This window comes from Pelodiscus sinensis, chromosome 1 (genome assembly GCF_052426305.1).
Source record: "Pelodiscus sinensis isolate ZL-2025 chromosome 1, ASM5242630v1, whole genome shotgun sequence".
NCBI lineage: Eukaryota > Metazoa > Chordata > Testudines > Trionychidae > Pelodiscus > Pelodiscus sinensis.
Genome location: NC_143052.1, coordinates 147056172 through 147075495, shown reverse-complemented (window position 1 = coordinate 147075495; position 19324 = coordinate 147056172). Strand labels below are relative to the sequence as shown.

The 19324-nt window shown below is 45.6% G+C and overlaps 1 protein-coding gene across 5 annotated transcripts in view; it reads left to right on the top strand.

Annotated features, from left to right (window-relative positions):
- STXBP5L (syntaxin binding protein 5L) overlaps nucleotides 1-19324 on the top strand; it is a 451312-nt gene that overhangs the window by 64360 nt on the left and 367628 nt on the right. The window lies entirely within an intron of this gene.

Here is a 19324-nt window from a genome sequence, read left to right as displayed (position 1 = left end):
AGTCAACCAAAGCCCAAAGTACATTGGCGCCTAGCCCCGCGCTTTCAGTATTCTCGGTACCGCCAGGTCGTCCAGAATCGGCACCGAGTCTCCACGCGGCACCACAGCTAGATACGGTGTGGTCCTCGGCACCGACACACCCGGCACCATTGCCACATACGGGACGGGACCGGACCAGACGTCCAGGGCGGAGTTGGCACCGATGACCGTTCCTGCACCGAGAGCCGATCCGGCACCGAAGACTAAGCCGGCACCAAGAGCCGAATCAGCGCAGACAGCGGAGCTGGTACCGAGAAAGCACTCAGCACCCAGATCAACCTGGCCCCATTCAAGACCTGGGGACGTGGCTCCACATCGCATACAGGGCACGCCCGCACCGACTACCCAATGTGTGTGACCCGACCTGCACCGCCCGTCGTTTCAGCTCCAGTCCCTGTGGTCCAACAATCCTTTGGCTCGGGAGGATACGGCACCAGCATCCCCATCCTCCGCACCTAGGTCACCACGCCTGTTGGGGGAAGTTTCCGACTCTGCCTCGGGCGTCTCGATCCCCGGTAGCCCAATCCCCATGGCTCCCCCATCCACGAGAATACCGACTAAGGCACAAAGGAAGACTCACCATCCCTGTACGCCTTCCCCCAGTCCCGACAGGGCAGCGTTTTCTCCTGAGCCATCGCTCTCACCTTGTCAAAGACGACTGCACTACCATTATGGACACTGTCTCACACACCGTTACTGCAGATCTCTAAGACGATCTATCACACCACCATGTTACCACCGCACATACTACTCTAGATCTCCATGTCGTCGTTCCCATCGCTCACGATCCCCGGGGTCCCCTTCTCTCTCGCGTTACTATCGTCATAGGAGCACTTCTTCTTACTCTCCGGCATATTTGCACCATGACTTCCATTACCGTAGCTGCACCTTGCCCCATCTTGATGGTTCACATTCCTTCACAAGGCCTTCACCCCCCCCTTGTCTCCAGAACGGCAGCAATTATATTCACCATGACCAATGACCCAGGACTCTATCCCGCTGGCTCAGCGCCCACCAATGCCTACCAGTGATGCGTCGTCAACTTTTGCTCCCCACAGTGACGTCACTCAGTCACCTGTTGTGGAGCAACAACCCACAGCTTCCCCAATGGACATCTCTTCCTCCTGCCCAGATGATGCGGTATTTAATGATGAACCCTCTCTCGTGGATGATTACAAACAATTCCACGAGCTTTTTAAACGGGTAGCTTATTCACAAAATTTACGTGCCTCCGAGGTGCTACAGAAGCAGCATGCCCTCCTCAGAAACCTCCAACAGTCCAACAAATCGATGCTGCGATCTTGAAATATCTAATTACATCTGGCAGACCCCAGCGTCCGTGCCCCCTACCAACAAATGCACAGACAGGAAATACTTTATTGACGCCAAGGACGCGGAATTTCTTTTTACACACCCCGCTCCTAATTCCATCGTAGTGCAGCAAAAGGCGAAGTCTGCACAATCGAGAAACTCTGCCACGGACAAGGAAGCTAAGCGTCTGGACTTGCTCGGGAGGAAGGTATATTCGTCGGCAACAGCCACACTGAGGATGGCCAACCAACTACTCCACCCAACTTGCTAACCACGACTTCGATAATTACTCAAAGTTGGTGCCTTTAATGCAACATTTTCCGGACTCTAAATGTGACATACTGAAATCCATTGTGCAGGAGTGTTATACAGCATCCCGAAAAGCACTCCAGATATCTCTGGATATTGCTGACTCGGCTTCCCGCACTACAGCAACATCGGTCGTCATGCGACGTGCCTCTTGGCTCCACCTTGCTTCTGTACCGAAAGATCTACAGCCCAAGGTGGAGGACCTCCCATTTGATCAGGCCTCCTTGTTTGCCCAGAACACGGATCAAGTGTTCCATTCTAGAAAAGACTCCCGAACTACATTAAGAACCCTCGGGATGCACACTACGCCTTTCAGGCGCAAGAGAACAGACAGAGGCCTTCTTCTTCTTCTTCTTCTTCTTCTTCTTCTTCTTCTTCTTCTTCTTATTATTATTATTATTATACCGCCCAACGCTTCAGGCCTTATGACCAACATAAACAAAGGCAGAGCCCCCAACGCCGCCGCCAGCAGCCTAATAAGACGCATAACCAACAACAGCCTTGGCAGCAGGTTTGACGCCGTTGTCGAGGGTCTGCGCACCACTCCCCTATTGGAGCCCTCGTCACGAGTAACCAAACTTTTCCACCGCTGCCTAGGCCCTTATTGCTGCCACTGGTTCGCCATAACCACAGACCGTTGGGTCAGGGAGATCGTAACCTCTGGACTCACCATTCCCTTCTCCACTCTACCTCCCTCCAACCCCCCATCTCCGTCCCTTTTCAGGGACCCCTCTCACAACCTTCTACTGCGTCAGGAGGTCATGCGCCTACTTATCATCGGTGCAGTAGAAGAAGTTCCTCCTGAGTTCCGAGGCAGAGGCTTCTATTCCCGGTACTTCCTCACCGAGAAGAAGTCTGGCAGATGGAGACCGATCCTGGATCTTCGTGGACTCAACCGCCACCTGCAGAAACAGAAATTCAAAATGATTACTTTGGGCTCCATCATCCCAGTGCTACACCAAGGGGATTGGTTCACGTCCCTCGACCTCCAGGACGCGTACTTCCATATTTCCATCCATCCAGCTCACAGGAGATTTCTACGCTTTACCCTGGGCAACGATCACTACCAATATGCGGTGCTTCCCTTTGGTCTCTCTGCAGCCCCAAGAGTGTTTTCAAAGACCCTGGCAGTCATAGCTGCGTACCTTCGACGGGCCGGCATCACCATCTTTCCCTATCTCGACGACTGCCTCCTCACGGCCCCCTCTATGCAAGAGACCGAGACCACAGTTACCACTACAAGAGGTATTTTCAAGACTCTTGGACTAATCAATCTTCTAAAATCTTCTCTGGTCCCAGCCCAATCCATCGAATTCATTGGCGCCAGACTGGATTCTACAACCGCTATGGCGTACCTACCCATAGACAGAGCTCACGCCATCCGAGACCTATCGAGCGTCCTGCTTACTGCCCTGTCAGTCTCGTACCATATCTGCCTGAAGCTGTTAGGCCACATAGCGTCTACAACGTATGTCATAGCACACGCTCATCTTCGTATGCGGTGCATGCAACATTGGCTTCTGGCAGTCTACAAAACCAGTATCACCAATATCCACAAACGCATGTCTATCCCTGCCCGCGTCAAGGACCTGCTCGCATGGTGGCTTGACCCTGCCAATACTCTCGCGGGTGTCCCCTTCTGTGCTCAAGCCCCGTCAATCCAGCTTACCACGGACGCGTCCCTTGTAGGCTGGGGATCACATATGCATCAGGTCCAAGGCTTGTGGTCCCACCAGGAATCCCTACTCCATATAAACTTCCTGGAGCTCAGGGCAGTTTTCAGTGCTTGCTGCCACTTCGTCCACCAGGTCCAGGGAACCACACTACATGTTCTCACGAACAACACATGCACTGTATACTACATCAATCACCAGGGCAGAGCTAGATCCAGAACTTTATGTGAGGAATCGGTATGCCTTTGGAACTAGGCAATTCGCCACGGCATCACACTCATAGCCTCCTACTTCCCCATCAGGATCAATACCATTGCAGATGCACTCAGCAGATCCTTCCACTCCCAACATGAATGGGAAGTCTTCTACTACGTAGCCCACGATCTTTTTCAACTATGGGGCTACCCAGAAATTGACCTCTTTGCCACCCGCGACAACAAGAAATGCCGCTGTTACTGCTCAAGAGCTGGCATAGGCAGCCAATTGAAGGGAGATGCCTTCCTGCTCAATTGGGGGACAGATCATCCCCATACGCCTTTCCTGTGATTCCACTGATACCCCGAGTGATAGGGAAAATACTAGCTAATGCAGCGACAGTAATCCTGGTGGCTCCCTTCTGGCCTCGTAAGACCTGGCTGATGCAGCTCATGCAGATGTCGCTATCCCGACCTCAACGACTTCCACAACTGCACAACTTGCTCTCGCAACAACGCGGCAGTCTTCTCCATCCAAACATCGACTGGTTGCATCTGACAGCGTGGCTCCTAACTGGCTCCAAGGGCTAGAACTAACCTGCTCCCAAGCAGTCAGACGTGTTGGTACAAAGCAGGCGTCAGACCACTCAGAGGTCTTACCTCTACAAGTGGCGTCGCTTCTACGCCTGGTGCCACTCACAGGCCGTTGATCCTCTCCAGGCACATATCCAATGCATCCTAGACTATATACTCCACTTGCATTCGCAAGGCTTGGCGGTCGCTTCCCTGAGTGTACACATTATTCACTCAACAGGGCGTCATGCCAGCCTTTGTGCCACCCAGCCTTTGTGCGAAAAGTTAATTCGTCATTCCACGTCAATGAGCCTATGGTTTTTCCTACCTTCTACCCCAAGCCACACGCCATGCCTGAGGAAGCACGCTTACATACATTAGACGTAAGAAGGGCGCTTGCATTCTACTTGGACAGAACACATCCCTTCCGGAAGTGCCCACGATTACGATTATCAATGGTGAACCGTTCTAAAGGTCATCAACTATCATCACAACGTATATCGACACATCGTTAACTGCATCACTCGCTGCTACACCCTTAGGGGCAGGCCTCTGCCCTGTGCACCAACAGTGCCCTCCACCAGGAGCATGGCTACTTCCACAGCATTCCCGAAGAACGTCCTGCTATGAGACATATGCCGCACGGCAACCTGGTCGTCGTCATCCATGTTTGCTAGGCATTATGCCCTTAATTATTTCAGAGCTATGGACGTAGCAGTCGCTCAAGCAGTTCTTCTGTACAAAGATAATTCCGAAGCACCATCAGCCGTTTGGATTACTGTTTCATACTCGCCTATAGTGGAGCACCCACGGGGACATCACTTGAAGAAGAAATTGTCACTCACCTTGTGCAGTAACATCTGTTCTTCGAGATGTGTGTCCCCATGGGTGCTCCACGACCCGCCTTCTTCCCTGCTTCGGAGCTCTTTTATTTCTCTGTTTCAGATGTTCTGGCTAGGAGGAACCGGCGCGTTGGACCGTGTGACGCAGAAAAGGTGCGAATGGCACGTGACACCACTGCTTATGTGCGGTCCTCCAGAGGGGGCTACTGCTGGTGAAAGCTTTCCAGATTGCGGTGCTGGGACAAGCCCGACACCTATAGTGAAGCACCCACGGGGACACACATCTCAAAGAACAGATGTTACTGCACAAGGTGAGTAACAATTTCTTCCGCAGTGGGACCTCAATCTAGTGCTCACAAAACTGATGTCAACTCCATTTGAGCCCTTAGTGACTTGCTCCTTAAGGCACTTGTCCCTAAAGGTAGCTTTTTTTAGTGGCCATAACTTCAGCACACCGGGTCTCTGAGCTTCGTGCCTTGACTATAGAGTTGCCTTACTCGGTGTTCTCAGCGGATAATGTGAGACTCTGCCCACACCCAGCTTTCCTCCCCAAGGTGGTTTTGCCTTTCCATATGTCGCAGGAAATTTTCTTACCCGTTTTCTTTCCGAAACCGCGCCACTCCCCTAAGGAACAAGCGTTGCATTCTTTAGACGCCAAAGGTGCCTTGGCTTTTTACATAGATAAAACAAAACTTTTCCGTAATTCAACGCAGCTGTTTGTTGCATACGCAGACAGAATGAAGGGCCTTCCCATTTCGACCCAAAGGTTATCCACCTGGGTTTCCTCGTGTATCACAGAATGTTATAAGTTGACCCACAGGGAGCTACCCCAGGTTAGGGCGCACTCCACTAGGGCTCACGCGTCCTCCACGGCGTTTGGGGTGCATGTTCCCATTGTAGAAATCTGTAGAACAGCCACGTGGTCATCTGTCCACACGTTTGCGGCACACTATGCGCTTTCCCAGCAGGCTAGAAATGATGCTGCGTTCGGGGCCACTGTTCTCAGTTCTGTACTGTTTAAAAAAAAAAAAAAGTTAAGAGGTTTTTTTTTTATGTTCTCTCCCTTCTGTGTTGTTAAACTATATGGTGGTTGATTTAATCTCTCTCTTTGTGGTTCTAGAGGCTTACTCCGACCCCACCTCCGTAGAGGTTTTCTGCTTGTGAGTCACCTCACTCGAATGAGGTGCAACCACTCGAAGAAGAAAAGAATGGTTACTTACCTGTAACTGTTGTTCTTCGGGATGTGTTGCTCCTGTCCATTCGATTTCCCCCCACCTCCCCTTTGTCGGCGTGTCCGGCAAGAAGGAACTGAGGAAGGGAGGCGCCAGCAGGATAATTATGTGCTGCTATAGCGGCGCCACTCCAGGGGGGCAATCTGCCGGCACTATGGGTACTGCTATGGGAAAAATGCTCTGCAGGACTGTGCACTTGGCGCGCGCACATCTCACTCGGACAGGAGCAACACATCTCGAAGAACAACAGTTACAGGTAAGTAACTGTTCTTTTCTGCATGTGCGCTCTGGATATCCTTATGCTATGTACCAAAGTCACGAAGGGCAGCATCAATAAATTATATAATCAGTTGCTTGACCACACTTTGGTTTTTCTCTTCAGTATATTTCATAACATTGTGAGTCATATTTATCATGAGCCAATAATAATACAGTGTAGGCAAAGTTTCCAGGAAGCCATTACCTGGAGTGTTGATATATTCATTCACTGTAAACAGAAGTTGTTACCAAAAAAAAAAAAAAATCTGTGAATCCATCTTTTTGTACCCAATTTGTTTACAGATTTGAGGTACTGTGTACATCAACTAAAGCTATATTTAACTAATCGGATTTTTGTCTTGTTTTTCCTAATACTATAGTGTACTGCATAGCTCTTTTTGTTCTGCAGATATGCATTCTCGCTACCAAAGGGCATAAAGCAAAGGTCTCAAACGCTCGGCCAGTGGGCTGGGGAGGCCTGTCTGTTACTAGCCCCCAAGTCTTACCCCTTCCTGCTATCACCCCACTCTCTCCCTCCCATGGCATCCCGCCCCCATGAGCATGTGGATTTGGGGATCCCCAGGGCAGGTGGCCTGGTACTGTGCAGGGGCTGACACGTGCCAGAGTCCTATAGTGGAGGAGTTGGCAATGAATTCTGGTGAGCTTTTAGTAAGTCTATAGGAACATTTATTGGTTTTAAACTGAATATATATTTTATGATGCTTTTAGCTTAGAATAAATGTATGCCACTGAGAGAGAGCTGTCTGATTATAGTCCTCAGAGAGAAAGCAGCACAGAGGTGTTGGTTGTTATCCACAGCAAACCAGTTTGCCTATCATAGTGTAAGGTGGAGATAGGCAGCCTTAAAGCCCACCTTCAAAAAGGAGTGGGAAAAGAGACAGATGATGGCTGGAGATTTTAGACCTGGCTGGGCATCCTGGAGTGGACCATAAAGGGGAGGAATATAGCTGAAGCTACCCTGAAACTGTGATTTGAATCCCATTCAGCATCATTCTCCAATTTGATTCGCTGCCATTTATTATTACCCTTAAGCCAGCTTTCACTCCACACAACTCAATTTAACATAATGCTTTTCTTAAATCTAAGTATGTTGTATCTCCTGTGCTCCCTTAATGCACTAATTCAGTAATTTTAGCTAAAAAGAAAGCACCTGTAGATTGCTTAGCAAGAACAGCTCTTTATCACTTATTATTTTTACACTCCAAGGGTCAAAGGCTAAAGCCCTTAGTAAGGGATAGATTGTGGCGTTTATGTATATTTGAACCACAAAGGAGACTGTGGTCTGATGTGTGGCGTTTCCTATGCTATTAAAAATCTCACTCCAGCACCACCAGCAGGCATTACACTATTGCATTCTGTTAAAGGGAGAACTTTTAAAAGCCCTATGGTAATGAGGCATCTAGCAGTCCCAGGTGTCATGGAAACTCTCCTCTTTATGTATAGACAGACTCCAGAAATAGATTGCACTGAATTTGGGGCCCAAAGAATTGGTATCAACACTGAATTGAAAGCCATTAGAAGTCTTTACCCTTGTATAAATTGACACATTAAGGCTGTAGGTGTAACCCATGTGCATTTATACTATTGCTTTCTATATTTTTAAGTCGAAAGAGGGGGTGGGCAGGATGGGATTAATTGGTATGATCTGTATTTCTGTCCATGAGCTCCTATTGCGAGTAGTTGCCTTATCTTTTCAACTAAGGGTGAGGAACCGGTGGATCCAGCCCACAATTGACTCTTGGGGTGCCAAATGGAGAGAAAAAGCAATGGGAGTGAAGTTTAAAGATTAAAAATCAGGGGGACTGGAAATAAGCAATGAAATGGGAATCTCTGATAGCACCCACTTCTTCTCAAAGGTGTCTAAGAAGTTAGTAGACATGTCCTTGAAGAAATTTTTTCTTGGAAATGTGACTTAATGAGGGACCAGAAATGGACCCCACTGTCAGAGAACCTCTCCTGCCCCACTCAGCTTCCTTTTCCTCTGGGGGAGCCAGAAGAAGGGGTTGTAAACTTGATGCACTCAAAATAGATAGGTTTCTGGGACTTCCTCTGATCACAAAAAGGATATGTGTCATGGTGCACCAGGAACTATTTCAGAATCACACCCAGGTTCACAGTTTCATGGAGGAACTGCCAACTAATATCCCTTGCAGGGTATAGAACCAGAGTAGGTTACAGAGTGGTCCACCAGGGCACCCCACCTGCTGCAGCAAATTCTGTGACTTGGAGTAGGGATGGGATATCCGTGTAGAGAGCAGAGCAGGTGACATTGATATACATATGCAGAGGAATAACACCTCACCGATGAGTTGTTAATTACTGAACAGGCTTAATAATTGTTTGAAACCAGTGTTGAAATCAGCATTAGTGGAATCTCTGTGTGTCCTCAGCTCAGAAGTTGAGCTGACAGGAGCTCAAAGGACTGAAAAGAGAAGGCAAAGAGAATGTGGCTACCAATATGGCTGGGTCTCAAAACCTGTACAAATCCTGCACTTGGTCCCAAGGTGATTAAAAGCAATGCTGGCTCTGCTGGCCTTCTGAGCATGCAGCATCAAGAGGAGTGGGTTAAAAGTTGCTCAGCAGATCAGGTAACAGATTGTGGAGAGGATGTCAGAGAGAAAAATCCTACTTCAGGAAGCCAGAGAGAAGGTGAAACCTGAGAAGGGACTGCAGAGTGGGCAAGGCCCCCAAGGCACTGTGTTTTGTAACCCCACACGCTTTGAGAGCCAGCTGGTCTTGCAGGGCCCTGCTCGTCTGAACTTCGTTTGAGAAGCTGTTGACAGGACTACAGAGGCTACACCCAAAAGCAAAGGTGCATGTAGTTAGAAAATAGCCCAGTGTAGTGGACTTATTCTTTGCAGGTCAGTCTCTACTAATGTTACTTTCTGCAAGGTCCTGGACTGAGACCAATAGAGAGGAAGATCTGATTTTTCCTATCATGCCCCATATAAGGGGAAAAGGCCTCAAGAACGAGATATCACTACTGACTCCATCCACTGAGGAAGAGATAAGAGATTGGAGGTCAGGTGCACTAAGCCAGTTAAGAACATAAGAACGGCTGTACTGGGTCAGACCAAAGCCCAGTATCCTGTCTACCGACAGTGGCCAGCACCAGGTGCCCCAGAGAGGGTGGACCGAAGACAATGATCAAGCGATTTGTCTCCTGCCATCCCTCTCCAGCCTCTGACAGACAGAGGCCAAGGACACCATTTTATCCCCTGGCTAATAGCCTTTTATGGACCTAACCTCCATGAAATTATCTAGCTTCTCTTTAAACTCTATTATAGTCCTACCCTTCACAGCCTCCTCTGGCAAGGAGTTCCACAGGTTGACTACACGCTATGTGAAGAAGAACTTTCTTTTATTAGTTTTAAACCTGCTACCCATAATTTCATTTGGTGTCCTCTAGTTCTTCTATTTAGGGAACTAATAAATAACTTTTCTTTATCGGCCCTCTCCACACCACTCATGATTTTATAGACCTCTATCATATCCCCCCTCAGTCTCCTCTTTTCTAAACTGAAAAGTCCCAGTCGCTTTAACCTCTCCTCATATGGGACCCGTTCCAAACCCCTAATCATTTTAGTTGCCCTTTTCTGAACCCTTTCCAAGGCCAAAATATCTTTTTTGAGGTGAGGAGACCACACCTGTACACAGTATTCAAGATGTAGGCGTACCATAGTTTTATACAGGGGCAATAAGATTTTCTGGGTCTTATTTTCTATCCCTTTCCTAATCATTCCTAGCATCCTATTTGCCTTTTTGACCGCCGCTGCACATTGCGTGGAAGTTTTCAGAGAACTGTCCACGATACCTCCAAGATCTCTTTCCTGATTTGTCGTAGCCAAATTAGCCCCCCATCATACTGTACGTATAGTTGGGGTTATTTTTCCCAATGTGCATTACTTTACACTTATCCACATTAAATTTAATTTGCCATTTTGTTGCCCAATCGCTCAGTTTGGTGAGATCTTTTTGGAGTCCCTCACAGTCTGCTTCTGTCTTGACTATCCTAAACAGTTTGGTATCATCTGCAAACTTTACAACCTCACTGCTTACCCCTTTCTGCAGATCATTTATGAATAAGTTGAAAAGGATTGGTCCCAGGACTGACCCTTGGGGCACACCACTATTTACCCCTCTCCATTCTGAAAATTTACCATTTATTCCTACCCTTTGTTTCCTGTCTTTTAACCAGTTCTCAATCCAAGAAAGGACCTTCCCTCTTATCCCATGGCCATGTAATTTACACAAGAGTCTTTGGTGAGGGACCTTTCTGAAAATCTAAGTATACTATATCTACTGGATCCCCCTTGTTAACCCCTTCAAAGAACTCTTTAATAGATTAGTAAGACAGGATTTCCCTTTACAGAAACCATGTTGACTTTTGTCCAACAAATTATGTTCTTCTACATGCTTCACAATTTTATTCTTTACTATTGTTTCGACTAATTTACCCGGTACTGAAGTTAGACTTACCGGTCTGTAATTGCCAGGATCGCCTCTAGAGCCCTTTTTAAATATTGGTGTCACGTTGGCTACCTTCCAGTCATTAGGTACGGAAGCCGATTTAAAGGATAGGTTACAAACCACAGATAATAGCTCAGCAATTTCCCATTTGAGTTCTTTTAGAACTCTTGGATGAATGCCATCCAGTCCCAGAGATTTGTTAACATTAAGTTTTTCTATTTGTTCCAAAACCTCCTCTAATGACACTTCAATCCCGGACAGTTCCTCAGATTCATCACCCACAAAGGGTGGTGCAGATTCAGGAATCTCCCTAATGTCCTCAGCCATAAAGACTGAAGCAAAGAAATCATTTAGTTTCTCAGCAATGGCTTTATCGTCCTTGATTGCTCCTTTTATAGCTCGATCATCTGGGGGGGGGACAGGTTTTTTAGCAGGCTTCCTGCTTCTAATGGACTTAAATATTTTGTTATTTCTTTTTGAGTTTTTGGCTAGCTGTTCCTCAAAATCTTTTTGTGTTGTTCTTATTACATTTTTACACTTGATTTGACAGTGTTTATGTTCTTTTCTATTTATTTCACTAGGATTGGACTTCCACTTCTTAAAAGATATCTTTTTGTCCCTCACTGCTTCTTTTACATGGTGGTTAAGCCACGGTGACTCTTTTTTAGGTCTCTTGCTATGTTTTTTTTTAATTTGGGGTATACATTTAAGTTGGGCCTCTATTATGGTGTCTTTAAAAAGTTTCCATGCAGCTTGCAGGGATTTAGCTCTAGTCACTGTGCCTTTTAATTTGTTTAACTAATCTCCTCATTTTTGTGTAATTCCCCTTTTTGAAATTAAATGCCAGGGTGCTAGACTGCTGAGGTGTTCTTCCCACCAGAGGAATGTTGTTATATTATGGTCACTATTCCCAAGTGGTCCTGTAACGGTTATATCCTGCGCTCCACTCAGGACTAAATCGAGAATTGCCTCTTCCCTTGTGAGTTCCTGCACCAGCTGCTCTAAGAAGCAGTCATTTAAGCCATTGAGAAATTTTATCTCTGCTTCTCTTCCTGAGGTGACATGTATCCAGTCAATATGGGGGTAATTAAAATCCCCCATTATTACAGAGTTCTTTATTTTGGTAGCCTCTCTAATCTCCCTTAGCATTTCAATGTCAGTATCGCTGTCCTGGTCAGGTGGTCGGTAATATATCCCTACTGCTAATTTCTTATTATTGGAGTATGGAATTACTATCCATAGTGATTCTATTGAACATGTTGATTCATTTAATATTTTTATTTCATTTGATTCTACATTATCTTTCACATATTAAAGGCCCCTCTTACAGAAGCATTTAAAAATGTCTGGTTCATTTCAGGGTATTGTATCTAATGGAAAGTTTGGGAGGGGCACTTTTGTTATTTGGGAGACTACTGACCTGTTTATTTTACATTTACTTATCTGTTAATTGTTCTAAATTCGGATTCTGACTCTCTAATGAAAAATAGAGGTAGAGCTTAATGAGATGGTACTTTCCATTTGATGGTGGCTGGGAGCTACGATTAATCCTTAAATTCTGGGTTTAACTACAGTGACCCCTAGGCATGACTCTGTATGATACCTTCTGAAAAGACAAAACCTTGGCCTTCACTTCAGCAAGAGTTAAAGTGAAATATAGGCAGATAAGTGTAATAGTAATTATGCATATATTTCCTATGTAATGTCTACATAGCCTTATATCAGTGGTTTGAGTCCATATTGCCTTTCAAGAATGTATTGTTTATTAAACAAACTTAGAAACCCTGGAAATGTAGAGTTAAGGTATGCTTCTTAAAAAAGGCAACCACACTCCATTAACTCTTTTTCTGTAGAAAGACCAGACCAGCATCCCTTTTTGGCATAAATAATGAAAATCTGCACCACAGAATATGATTTTGCAAGTTACATAGAGATCTTTGTTTCTAAATGTGGTAGTTTGTTGCCACATTAATTTCTGCTCTTTTAATATATGTTCGAATAACATAATCTGGTCACATCTATCTATATATTTTGGAAATATGCATAGATGGACAGATGCACATGTCTGTTTGTTCAAGAACTCCTCCTAAATGTTAAGAGCCAGGACCATCAGATTTGATAGGCAGCTTCCTCTTATCCTAATTTAAAGCAAGATCAGGGTTTGGTTGTGCCCGGACAAAAAGATATGCTTAGAATCCAATTGTTTCTCAGAAAATGGAAAGGGAGGGATCCAACAGGAGACAGTTATACTGTTGAATGACCACAGGGGGACAGCAAGCATCCTAGCCAGGAGTCACTGGCAAGCAGCACCTAGTAGCCTTGCCTACCCTGGGGAGCAGCTGTTGACCTTTGTGTAGCTTCCTGCTCCCAGACCGGCCCTGAGGTGAAGAGGCAGCTGGAGTGTGTGGTCCCCTCCGCCCCTGAGCCACCAGCCCCAGGGCAAAGCTGGTGGCTGGGATGCACCACCCACATATACCCCAGCACCAGGAGGAAGCCAACAGGAGAGAAACCAGCATCAGGATGCCTGGCTCCATGCCTGACCAGGGCCAGACACGGTCAATGCTGGGTAATTTTTTCAGTAAGTTTTATATATGGAAACTAGTCATGTTAAAATGTGTTTATTTGTGCAAATGTGTATCTGCTGAAAATTTTACAAGCTGGGAGTAGGGGAAAGGTGGGAGCCAGCTCCTGTTCTCCTCCCCCCCCCCCCACTTTCTCTGTATCAGAGATAGGGTGGGTAGTTGGCTTGGTGGGATCCAGTATACATGGGGAGCCAGTATGTATGAATCAAAGGCAGCAGCAGGGCTGGGGACTCTGTGGAAGCCAGCATGCATGGGAGCTGGCTTAAAAGCCAGTTCCTTGCGTGTATCTGCTCCTACCTTCCCCCCTGCGCTGCTGCCTCTGATACAGAAAACTGGCTTCCCATGTGTACCAGCTCCTGCCTACACCCCTCACTCCCTGTGCTGCTGCCTCTGTAACTAAGGCAGCAGCATGGGAGGGTAGGGGAGGATGGCTCTTTGGAAACCTTTTCCTCCCCCCCCCACTCCTTGAGCAGTAGCTCCGCCTGTCCCCCCCCCCCCATGCTGCTACCTTGAGCAGGGGGTTGCTCCAGCCTGGCGATGTCTGCAGCATTTAGGGGGTGCTCCAGTCCGACTGGAACAATGTGCCATGGGTGGGGGTGATTCAGCCCGTGGTGGGCCTGGCCTTAAGGGAATGTTTACACTGCAACCAAACACCCAAAACCAGCCCATGTTACCTGACTTGGGGTAAAAACGGGCTCAGGGAGTGTTTAATGGCACTCAGACTGGAGCTCAACCACTGAGCTTCAATTTGTGGTGTTCATATAATAAGAATGTTAGAGGCACTGGACTTTATAATTTAGGTCTTTAGATAAGCATTTGAAACTCTTTTCAATTAAAAACATTCTATGTAAAAGTTTAATAAAATAAGGAAATTAATTAAACACATATGCAAAATTTCTACTTTGTTAATTTAAGACTAGAAAATGTGAGACTAAAATAACTGGCAATTTGTAAATGTTTTTAAATGTTTAATAATGTTTTTGTTTTCAAAGCAAATCATATTTTTTATCTAGCTCAATTGGAGCTTTTCTTATTTATTTTTTAAGAGAGGGAGACTGTAAGAGGTTTGTCAAATTTAATTAGAGTTCTGCATTTGTTGTTAACCTTAAGTCCCTTAATGAAATCTTTTAGGGGATAGGAGTTGTTTGTTATTCTTTGGGGGAAGTTTTGATAATTTCTAATTTGCCTGACAAATTACTTCATGAAAAAATTGAATGAAAGATGTATTTAAATACACTTATAAACTAACTGTTAAATTCTATCATCCTTTAAAAAGAAATTGATGGCCAAAGCTCTCTTGCTTAATCATACAAATAGTTATGTAAACCATGCAAGTTCCAAAGCAAAATTACGGGCCTGAAGCATTCATATATTGTATGGATTTTATGTTGTATTCAGATTCTAAATGTTAAATTGCCTGCCTGTCTCTCTTTATTGGGGAATACACCCCATATGCAGACAAATTAACATTTGACATAAGGAAAAGTTGTTCTTAGTTCCTCATTCCAATTATATTGCATATAATTGGCTTTTTAAAATCCCTGGAGATTGGAGAAAAAACAGTTTACTCTGCAGCTTCCCAGGTTTATCTTCTTGCAAAAATTAGTTTAACTGCAATAGTATACTAAACTTGCATGCCAATAAACAGGAATGATGCAAAATCATTATCCCTACAGTAATTGACATTAATATATAAATTCAAGTACTGTACTGATTTAACCCAAACTGGTAGCTGCAGGCAGCCAAAAACTTATTATTCCTGCCCTAACACTTAGGAACCCTAATCATGGACCAGAGCCCAGATTCACAAAGGGATTTAACAATATAAAAATGGTGATACTGTGTCAGACCAACGGTCCATCTAGCCTAGTACAGAGGCTGGCATCAAATGCTTCAGAGGGAATTAACAGAACAGGGCAGTTTATCAAGTAACCTATCCCATGTCATCTGATCCCAGCCTCTAGCAGGTCGAGGTTTAGGTATACCTAGAACATGGAGTTGAGTCCCTGACCATCTTTGCTAATTGTTTTTAAGAAACCTAATCTCCATGAATTTACCTGATTTTTCAAAACCAGTTGAATTTTTGACATTCACAACATCCCCTGGCAATGAGTTCCATAGGTTGACTATGTGTTCTGTGAAGAAGTACTTCCTTTTGTTTATTTTAAACCTGCTGCCTCTTAATTTCATTGGGTGACTTTTGGTTCTTGTGTTACATAAAGGGTAAATAACACTTCCTTATTCACTTTCTCCACACCATTCATAATTCTATAGACCTTTATCATATCACCTATCAGTCATCTGCACATAATTCTCTGCATACAAAAGCTGTTGCATGCCCTTAGTTATTTATGTTGCACTTCGTTATACTTTTTCTTATTCTGGTAAATCTTTTTTGAGCTGTGGAGACCCGAACTGCACATGGTATTCAAAGTGTGGGAGAACCATGGCTTTAGAAAATATTATATTTTCTGTTTTATTATCTCTTTCCTAATGTCTCATAACATTAGCTTTTTTGACTCCCATGCACAGTGAGCATATGTTTTCAGAAAACTGTCCAGGATGACTCCAAAGAATTATGTCTCATGTCTTGCTTATAGCATTTCTATTAATACATCTACGAGTGATGGTTGGTTGCTTGCTCTTTTTTTTTTTTTTTCCCAGTAGTCACACTGTTCACTTGTATTTTGTTTGTGGTCCACTTTTTCAAAAGCTGTGTTGATTCTTCCTCATCAAATCATTCATCTATGAGTGTGGCAAGATAAACTGGATTTGGAGGCCCAATCTCTTTGTATCACTCCTGCCCCAGAGCAGAGCAGCATGAACTCCTCCAGGCAGCCTAGAGTGACTGCAGAGGAGAGGACAATCAGAGGAGCTGCTGAAGTGATCAATAAGAGTCAGATAAAATGCAAATAGGAGAGCAGAACTTTCAATTGCTGGGGCACAGAATTGTGGTGCTGGGGTTTGGGTTGTGACCTAGGGCAGGAGGGGATTGTGGTGCTGGGTCTGGGAGGGGGTATCAGCTCAGGAGAGGGGCAGAAGGTTTGCATTATGTGGGGTAGAGGGGTAGGAGTGGGGGGCGGGCAGAGGGTTGGGGTGCCAGAGGCAAGGTCTATCCAGGAAATTTACCTGGGTGACTCCTGGCCAACAGCCTAACACATTTCTCAGGCAGGAGCCTTCCCCATCCCTGCATAGGCTGCAGGGGCCATGTGCATCTGTGACTAAGAGCCTGAGGGAAGGGGGACATTGGTGCTTTGTGTGCTGCCTGTTCTTCAAACAGGCAGCTCCCACTGGTCAGAAACCAGCCTCTGGGATTGTTCTGGGGGTGGGAGTAGCACGTGAAGCACCAGTCCTTCTCCTTCTCCCCACCCCGCCCTCCCGCTCACAGTTAGTAGAACAGCTCAGCAGCTGCTTTTCTGAGCAGTGTGCAGGGGCGGGGCAAGCTGGGGAGTCTGCCTGAGGCTCCTTGCTGCATCTGCAGGCTAGATCCAGTGGCTTGGTGGGCTGTATCCAGCCCACTGAGGGTGTGTTTTGCCCAGAGCTGCCTTAGATATTACTTTGTGCTATCAATTTGTGTTCCTTTAGAATTCTCGAGTGACTGATGGTGCAGGTGACTTATTACTGTTTCATTTATCAATTTGTTCCAAAACCTACTATTGTCATTCTGCAGTAGTTCCTCACATTTGTAACCTAAAACGAGTGGCTCAGTTGTGTGAATCTCCCTGATCTCATCTGCAGCTTAGACTAATGTAAAGAACTCATTTAGCTTCTCTGTAATGGCCTGGTATTCCTTGAATTCACCTTGAGTTCCTTGATTATCCAATGGGCCCACTGATTGTTTGTCAGGCTTTCTGCTTTTGATGTACTTACAATTTTTTTTCCTTGTTAGTTTTTGTGTCTTTTTCTGCTTTCCAAATTCTTTTTTGACCTACCTAATTATACTTTTACATCTGATTTGCCAGAATGTATGCTCCTCTTTGTCCCAGTTTCATGCTCCATTGCAATCCACAAAAACCCCACTCACCTGGTGCTTATATTTTTACTGTAGAAGTCTCCTAGGTACCTATGTTTCTACCGCTGTGGATACATGATGATGCCTGAGGCAGGTGCCTGGAAACCTACCTCACACTTAATTCCCAATGTGTTAGCCTGCAGGTCTGATATCTCTGAGCACCTCTAACTCTAAATAAGATAATACAGAGGTGAGGAAAAGGAAGTAATAGTTTCCCTCTGAATCTTTAGCCTAGCGGTTATGATACTCATCTGGAATATGGAAGACTCCAGGTCAGTCCTTCTCTCTGTGTGATGAGGAGAAGGGATTTGAACAGGTAGTCCCTACTGAAATAGTCTCATTAATAATAAATAGTAGTAGTAGTCGATTCATCGGAGTTTGAGGATGGTGGTCTTTCTGTAAAATGATTGCCAATTAATGCTTTTAAATCTTCAGCTGGCTAATACCACCAACCTGGGATCTACACATTTTGTCACAGGTAGGACAGGCTTTTCCAGTGGAATGAGAAGATCTGGATTGTTAAACTGGGCTGTAGCATGTACTTTCCCTTTATTCCATTTCCTGTTGGATCTCAAAATACTGAGATCCCTGACACAAGATCCTCTTCCATTTTAGTCAGCTGAGGGCTTGGTTCTCCTATGAATTTGTCAGTATTGTACTAGTTTCCGTTAGGGATGTGAAAGTGTAACTATATACATGATTAACTGATAAGCCTAGGCTCACTGGTTAACGTTCACGTTACATGCAGTCTCCTGATGCCTGCAGGGAGCTGGCTTAAAAGCCGGCTCCTGGCTGTATTGGAGGCAGCAACATGGGACAGAAGATGGCTCCTTGTGTATACCAGCTCCTGCCTGTGCTTTTCCCCCTGCACATCAGAAGCTGTTGTACAGGGGGGCAGAAGGGCAGGCTGGAGCCAGTAATCTTGGGGAAACTAGCTACCTGTGCACCACTTCCTGGGGAGCCAACTGCCACCCCATTTGTAACGCTGTAATTGCCGAAATGTTTAGTGGTTACATAGTGACTTAATTACATGGATTTTAACCACCCTACTTCATGTTGGCTTAGAGGGAATCTTTGAAATGCTCTTTTTGCCTGCCCCATATCCATTGGCCATGGCTCAGGTATCAGAACATTGGAGCCCAGAATGGATACAAACTTCCATAGCCACATCTGTATTTGCAAAAATTAGATACAGATAGCCACATTCACATCCGCGTATGTGGAAACCCACGAATAGAAAGTGGATATTCTTCTTTGAGTAGTGTCCCTGTGGGTGCTCCACTGTTGGTGTCGGGCTTGTCCCAGTGCTGCAGATCAGAGATCTTTTAGCAGTCGTCTGCCAGATCGTGCATGTGTAGCGGTAGTCTCATGGCTTTTCGCGCCGTTTCTGGTCGTGCAGTCCAGCTCCCGCCAGTTCCTCCTAACCGTCTTCAGGCGCAGATGGAGAAAGCTCCCTCTCATATTAAACCTGTCAGTAATCGAGAGACGAAAAAAATTGTAAACAGTTAGCAGTTGTCACCTAGTTGTTAGTTAGTAGTTGTATATAATAGTTCAGCACGTTTGGTTAAAACAAGGATGTTCTTCACAATGCTATACCAGGATCAGCAGGCTTTAAAAAATGTGATACATGCCGCGAGCTGATGCCTACGTCTGACGGGCACGCATTGTGTATAACGTGCTTGGGCGAGGGACGTAGTCCACAGAAATGTCCCCACTGCTCGAAGCTTACTGCTCGAGCGTGACGAGACTGGGAGATGCAGCTGATAATACTGTTCTTCGATAAGGCGCTTCAGCTGCAAATGGACTTC